The sequence below is a fragment of the Loxodonta africana genome, unplaced genomic scaffold (assembly GCF_030014295.1).
Source record: "Loxodonta africana isolate mLoxAfr1 unplaced genomic scaffold, mLoxAfr1.hap2 scaffold_43, whole genome shotgun sequence".
NCBI lineage: Eukaryota > Metazoa > Chordata > Mammalia > Proboscidea > Elephantidae > Loxodonta > Loxodonta africana.
Genome location: NW_026975144.1, coordinates 95,001 through 102,500, shown reverse-complemented (window position 1 = coordinate 102,500; position 7,500 = coordinate 95,001).

The window sequence follows — 7,500 nt, the reverse complement described above, 5'->3', positions numbered from 1 at the left end:
TCGTGCCCGTGCCCCCGTCTCGCGCGCGACGCGTCTATCGCGTCGCGCGTGTGTGGCGGGGGCGCCGTGTCCTCCGAAGCGCTGCGGCGCGGCCGTCCGCCCCGTCGCGCCCCTCCCTCCGTCCGCGCGGGTGGGCGTCCCGCTTCGGGGGGGGGCGGCGGGGGTTGGCCGCGGGCGGGCTTCTGTTGGGGGGATCCACGGGCGTGTGCCCCTGAGGCGTACCTTCCCGTGTTTCGGCCGCGCCGTCCGTGCGAGTCGCCGTGCGTCCGGGCCCCCGTGCGCGTGCGCGAGCGGACCGTGTCCGTGGGTGCCGCGCGTCCGCGTTCCCGCGTGTTCTGCCTGCCCGCGCCTACCTCTGTGTCTCCCGGGCGTCCCGGGGTTGTGTCTGCTGCGCGCGCGCGCGCGCCCCCTCGCGTCCATCTCCGTGTTTCCGTGTGCTCCGTGGGCCCGTCCGTGTCTCCGGAGGGCACCCTGCGGTGCGGGCGCACGCGCGCGCGGGCGCGTTCCCGTCCTTCCGTCCGTCCGTCCGTCCGTCCGTCCGTCCTCCTCCTCCTCCTCCTCCTCCTCCTCCTCCGCCCCCCACCGCCCACACCCCCGCCGCCCCCCGCCGCCCCCACCGCCTCCGCCGCCTCCAAACCTCTTCCCCGCCTGGCGGGTGGCAGCCGGCGGCCACGTCGGACTGGATCCGGATATCGCCAGCGTGGGGCCCACGGCAAGGGCGCAGGCGGGGTGGGGTTGGGGGTGCGTGGTGGGCGGTGGGGGGGGTGGCGCCAGCGGTCCTCGGCGGCGGCGGGCCTAGCGCCGCCGGCACGTGCCCCTCCGGTTTCAGTCGGGACCGCCTCCGTGACGTCGAGGAGAGCTTCTCCACCCGTCCGTCCGAGGGCGCGGGGGTTCGGCGGACCGAGGGTGCCGTCGTCCCTCGACGACCGCCTTCGGGTCGCGCGCACACACACGCTCGGAGGCGCCCCGTCTCAACTGAAAGGAGTCGGCGGAGTAGAAACCGCGGCCCTCGAGACAGCTCCCTAACGCCGGGTGCGTGCGGCGGGGTGCTTTCTACACCCTACAGAAGGAAAACGCCTGTGGCCGGAGTTCTCGACGCCCGCCTTTCGACGCACCCTCTCGTCGCCTCGCTCCGTTTCCTAAGGCTCTCGTGACTCCTCCCGTTCTATTTCAGGGAGGCGCAGCTGAAGGGCTATCCGCTCCGCCCGTCCGTGAAGTTGGGCTTTCCCCCCGAAGGTGGCCGGAAGGGGGTGGGGGGGCGCGTGAGCCAAAGGATCTTGAAAACGCGGCGGCGGCGGTACCGCTTTCGGCTCTCGCCGATCCCACGCAGAGGCGGGGGCGCGGGCAGGTCCGCGCGCAGGTGCCCGTGCGAAGGTGCAGGCGCGTGCAGGCGCGGGCGCGCGCGCGCGCGCCCTCGGGCAGGTACGTAGAGGCGGGCGCCCGCGCGTGCACACCCCTAGGCGTACGCACGGGCACGGACGCGCCCGAGGGCGCGCGCGTACCGGCGCGGGCGCGCCCGTGTGGGCGCGCCCACGCCTACGCGCGTGTACCCGCGCGGGTACGCACGGGCAGGCACGTGCGTACCGCACGCCCGCGCACGGGCGCGTGCACGCGCCTGCGTGTCCGTATCTGCAGCCACGGGCGTGAGCGCGTGGGCGCCTACCGTCCTTCTTCTACCTAACGCCGTCACCGGGCTGGCTCGGCGTCCAGGTATGCCTGTCTCCCCCTCCCCTCCAATCCCCTCCCCCTCCCCGTCCCCCTCCCCGCCCCCCTCCCCTCCCCTCCCCTCCCCCTCCCCCTCCCGTCCCTCCCCCCTCCCCCGTCCCCCTCCCCCTCCCCTCCCCTCGTCTCCGCTCCCCTCCCCCCTCCCCCTCCCCGTCCCTCCCCCCACCGCCTCCCCTCCCGCACCCCTCCCCCTCCCCTCCCCCTCGCCTCCCCTGCCCCCATCCCCCTCCCCTCCCCCACCCCTCCCGCCCACCCCCTCCCCCTCCCCCTCCCTCTGCCTGTCTCCTTCCTTTTCTGAAACCGGGTTTTCCTCTTCGAGAGCCGTTCCGCCCCTCGGGCGAAACCAACTCGCCGCGTACCGGAGACCGAGTGCAAAGACGGAGCCCCGGCGGCGCGGCGGCGGCGGCGGCTCGGAGCTCGGCTGCCGACCGAGATCGTCGGCGGTTCGGATCCGCCGGCTCCTCCTTGGGAAGCCCGTGGGGCGGCTCGACTCTCTCCCCTAGGGCCGCTCCGAGTCCCGAGCCGCTCGACGGCACGCGACGGCAGCGGCGCCGCAGTCAGTTCTCTATCTAAACGGAAACGACGACGATGACGAACGTCAGTCTTCACCGCCACGCCCTACTCCCCACCCGAGCACCGTTCCAACTCGGGTGTTTCTCTCCCTGTGGCGGGGGTCCCCCCCGACTGAGAAAAAATAAACCGCCCCCCGAGGACGGCCCGCGTTCGGAGCCTCTTGGTAGTAGCGCGCCTTCACGGGACGACGGCACGCGCGCCCGTCACCCGCTTCCCGGAAAGCTCCCCCCGCAGAGAGTCGCGAACTCGGGCGAAGACGGAGGAGTCCGCGTACCCGTCGCCCAAGGTTCAGCCATCGTCCGATTGGAAACCGGTGCCTTCCCGGTCCCGCCTCCCCGTCGATCGACGCCTCCCGGGGGTGGGATGGCTTCCAGCCGAACCAGCCTACCGTACCCTTCCCCTCCTACGTACCTCGGGAGGTCGGCTCGGACAGGGAGGGGCCCGTCAGATGTCCAGTCCGCCGTGAGCTTTCCACGACGACGGTCGGCCGGTCGGCCGGTCGGTCGGTCGGTCGTCCCGGAACACCCCGGTCGGGTCCGCGCGCGCGCGGCACGGGCTTCACACACCTCGCTCCTCTGGCTTCCCGGGAGACGCTCGCGGCACGGCGACGCGTGCAACGCGGGAACGGCGACGCTGCCCTCGGCCTTACCGTCCCCCCCCTCCAGCCGAATACGGCCCCGGCCCTCACCGCGGGCCGAGTTGGGGGGCTGGGGGTCGGGCCGGGGGGGGGGATCGGCGGCGGCGGCCCTCGTCGGCAGGCGGCGCTAGCGCCGCCGGCGTGCGGCCTTACGGTTCCCGTTGCGATTCCCCTCGTGGGCGCGGAGAAAAGCCTCTCCATCCGGCCAAGGGGGCGCCCGTTCGGCGGACCGAGGGCGACGACGGGGGGCTGCCCGTCCGCCTGAGCGCGCGCCCGCTCCCGCAGGCACAGGCGCGCGCGGGCGCAGGCGCGGGCGCAGGCACAGGCGCACACGCTCAGACACGCGCTCACGCGCAGACGCGCACTCAAACCCATACAGACACGCACAGACGCACACACAGACGCACGCACAGACCCGCGCTCACGTGCGCAGGCGCCCCCACAGACGCAGGCGGACACGCACACGGGCACGCCCGCAGACGCGCACGCGCACGCACGCAGTCACGCGCGCACACGCAGGCACACACGCCCGGACACGCGCGCACACGCCCCCGCAAAGACGCGCCCCCGCACAGACGCGCGCGCGCGCGAACGGACGCACGCTCGCGCGCAGGCACGCGCGCACACGCACCAGGCCACCCGGAACGTTTGCCAACTCCCCGCCCACCTCAGCACCCCACCCCCGGGCCCGAGGCGCGTGGTCCCCCACCGCCCCCACCCTCCGACCCCCCCACCGCCCCGCTCTCGGCCTCCCACCCCCCAACCCCCCTCCGGCACTCCACCCCCCACCCCCACGACTCACGCACACACGCCCGCCCGCCCGCCCGCCCGCCCGCATTCGGGAGCCGCCGGAGATCTCTCGATGCTCGAGACGCCGACTCACCCCTCTCCCTCCCCCCCCCCCGCCCCGGAGACGCCACCTTCCCGAGTCCGCCCGCGAGCCCGGAGAGCACTCGCTCGGGCCGAGCCGCCCGAGGGCCTCTGGGCGGGCGTTCGCGGCTGGCCCGCCGCGCCTCCGCTGGACCTCACTAAGTCCGGCCTCGCTCCCGAGAGCCTCGAGGGCCTCCCTCGGTGAGATGTCTCCCCAGTCGGACCGGGGGGCCCAGAGCCGGTCCGTACCGGCTCTGGGAAGGCGTTCCCGGCCTCCCCCCCGCCCCCCGTTTGCCCGCCCGCGTCGCGGGAGGATGGAAAGCGATGAGGAAGAACGCTCTCGGTGGCGGCCGTGGTTTTCTTTTGCGACGCGGATGCCGGCAAACGCACGGCTCCCTCCCTCCCTCCCTCCCTCCCTCCCGACGCAATTTGCCCGTTCAACCCGCCTCACGCGTACCGTTGGCTCGGCGACAGGGACGACGGCGGAAAACGTCTCCCGGTCTGCCTGCTGCGCCACGCGGGCACTCAAAGAACGAGGAGGAAAACTTCGGGGACTGGCGGTCTCATCCCGTCCCGTTTGTCGCGTCCGTCCAAAGGATACGGATCGGAGAACACCTGCCCGTCCGACGCTTGGGACGTGCTCTCTTCTCCCTCCCGCCCCCGGTGGACGCTCATCCCCTCGGGCGCCCCCCCCCCGTTCGGCCCTTTCGGGGGCGAGCGCGCGCGCGCGCCCCATGACGCTCCCGAGAGGTTTCCCCGGCGGCCCGGGGGAGTCTGTCCCCTCTGCCCGGCCGGGGCCCAGGTGGACCCGGTTCCACCCCCCCGCCGCCCTTCGCTCCGGTCGTCGGCTGTCACCCGGCGGCCGCTTCGATACCGTCCCCCTCCGGAGCTCTGCGGCGCCGACGGGATGGGAAGCGGTCCCGGCGGGCGCGCGCTGGCCACGGCGGCCCGGGGCCTTCGCTCCGTCTCCTCGAGCCCGGCCTGGCTCCCGGCGTCCTCCCGGGGTCCTCCCGGGGTCCTCCCTCCCTCCCTCCCTCCCTCCCTCCCTCCCTCCCTCCCTCCCTCCCTCCCAGGGCCCCCCCCGAGTGGGACACGCCGGCTGGCCGGCATGGTGCTCCAGGGCTCCAGCGGGGTAGACGGGATCTTCCTGGCTGAGGGGCGAAATGGCCCGGCTGGGCCGGACCCCCTTGGATCGGAACTTTGGGAGATGGGGCCAAGGTGGTGGAATAGGCTGACGCTTCCGCCTAGCTCTCTTGACGACAAAGACCCGGAAACACAAGCGAACGAGTATGTCTGCGACGAGCGGGGAGTCCTGACCGTCGAAGGCGGGCTTAGACGACGCACTGAGGGGCAGCGGCAGGAAGAGACCTTTCAGGGGCAGAGAGGGTTTACCGGCCCTGCCCCGCGGGGAGCCCTCAGGCACCATTCCCAGAGCGGCTGCTGCAGTGGGCTGGTACCGTCGTTCCACTGCTGTTCCGTCAGGGAGAAGCAGCCAGCCACACAGCCTGCTCACACCTCCGGAACCTGAGGAGGGCCCGGCCGGGCGGATCCCCTTGGCCCAACCGACCCCGCGCCGTGGCCGGCCCCACCGTCTTCCGGCCGCCCCGCGCCGAGAAACGTGTTCGGCGGCGGCGCTGGGAGGCGGGGGAGGGGGGCGGGGGGGGAGCCGGGACGGGGCCGGGCGTCCGGCCGCCCGGCGACGCGCCCTCGCCGGCCGCCGATCCGGATCCGTCCCGCTGCACTCCGCGCCGGTTGTCGGCCGCCACCTGGCGGCCGCTTTGATATCGTCTTCCCCCGGAGCTCCGGCGCCGGCGACACGCGCGGGAGGCGATGTGGCCGCGCTGGCCGAGGCGACGTTCCCGGACGCCGGCGGCGGCGTCGGCAGGATCGTCCTGGCCGAGGCGGGAAAGGGCCCGGCCGGGTGGATCCCCTTGGCCCAACCGACCCCGCGCCGTGGCCGGCCCCAACGCCTTCCGGCCGCCCCGCGCCGAGAAACGTGTTCGGCGGCGGCGCTGGGAGGCGGGGGAGGGGGGCGGGGGGAGAGCCGGGACGGGACCGGGCGTCCGGCCGCCCGGCGACGCGCCCTCGCCGGCCGCCGATCCGGATCCGTCCCGCTGTCGCCCGCGCCGGTTGTCGGCCGCCACCTGGCGGCCGCTTTGACATCGTTTTCCTCCGGAGCTCCGGCGCCGGCGACATGGGAGGCGCTGTGGCCGCGCTGGCCGAGGCGACGTCTCGGGACGCCGGCGGCGTCGGCGGGATCGTCCCGGCCACGGTGGGGCGCCGGCGCCAGAGCCACGTTCCGGAATTGGGCCCGCAGCTTCATGTGGCCGAGGCGGTGGCCGTCGCCGCCGCCGCCGCCGCCGCCGCCGCCGCCGCGCTCCCGGGTGCCGTGTTTTAGACGGCGCTGGACCGAACCGGGCCGCACCGAGACGGCGCAGGCAGAAGAACGGGACAAGGCACGCCCCGGCCGTTCGCGCGCCTTCCTTCGCGCGGCCCGGTCGTCACCGGGGCCTCCGGCGTAGGTCCGGGGTGGCCCGCGGAGGGCGCCCCGGGCCCGGGCGCGGTCCCGCGTGGGGTCCGGACCGTCGGAGAATTTTTTCAAAGTCCCGCTCCGGGGGTCCCCGGGCCGAGGTTGCCGCCCCCGGCCCGCCCCGGCCCGGCCACGGACCCGCGCGGGGCCCGGACCTTCGGAGGGGCCCCGCCGCCCGAGAATTTTTTCCAAGTCCCCCCTCCGAGGGTTCCCCGACCGGCCCGCGTTGGCCGCAGCGCAGGCGGCTGGCTCTGGGCGCCCGCGCGGCCCCGGCCAGCTCCGTCACCCCGTCCCGCGGGTCGACCAGAGGATCCCGGGAGCTCCGGGGGGGGGGGCGGGGCGCTGGGGGCCATGGGGTCGCGCTACGGACCGATGGCCGGGCCGCAGTTCCGGGGGCTCGCCGTGGGGAGCGGGCCCCTCCCGCCGCGGGGCGTGGCTTTTCTCTCGCCCAAAACGGGCGATTTGGGCCACCAGATTGGTGCTGACACGCTCTCCTCGCTGGGTGACTCCCGCTGAGCAGATGGGAAACCTGGACGGGTCCGTAGACGCCGGTCCACCGACGGCCCACGCCCTCCCCCGCTCCTCCCCGCTTGAGCCGCCCGCCTGGGGCCCGTGCGCCGGCTCTCGCGCGTCCAGATGTCCAGCCGCGGTGCCTCCCCCCGGTCTCCAGTGCCCGAGGGCGGCGTGGCACGGGCGCCGCGGGCCCTCTGACCCGCGTGCCCCTTGTCGCAGGCACCCGCGGTGGCCGCGGTGCTCGCCAGAGTGTGCCCCGCTCCCCCCCTCCCCCAGGCCCACGTGCCTCGCGTGTCAGGCGTTCTCCGTGTGCAGGGGTCCTCGCGGCCACCTTTCCGCAGCCGGGGCGGGCGAGGCAGAAAGCGGGTCCTCTCCGGGGCTGTCTTCGCCCGCCTCCTGGCAGCCCTGGCGGGGGGGTCTTCTCCTCCTCGCTTGTGCCTGGGCTGACCCGATCGATGTGGTGTTGTCGTGCTCTCCCGGGCCGGGTCCGAGCCGCGCCAAGACGAGGGACGGACATTCGTGGCGAATGGGACCGCTCTTCTCGCTCAGCGCGCGGGCCCCTCGCTCCTCCTCCCCGCCCGCCGGTGGTGCGCAGAGGGGCAGGGGCACGGAATCCGGCCCGACCTCGCTCATCTGCCCTCGTTCGCGGCCT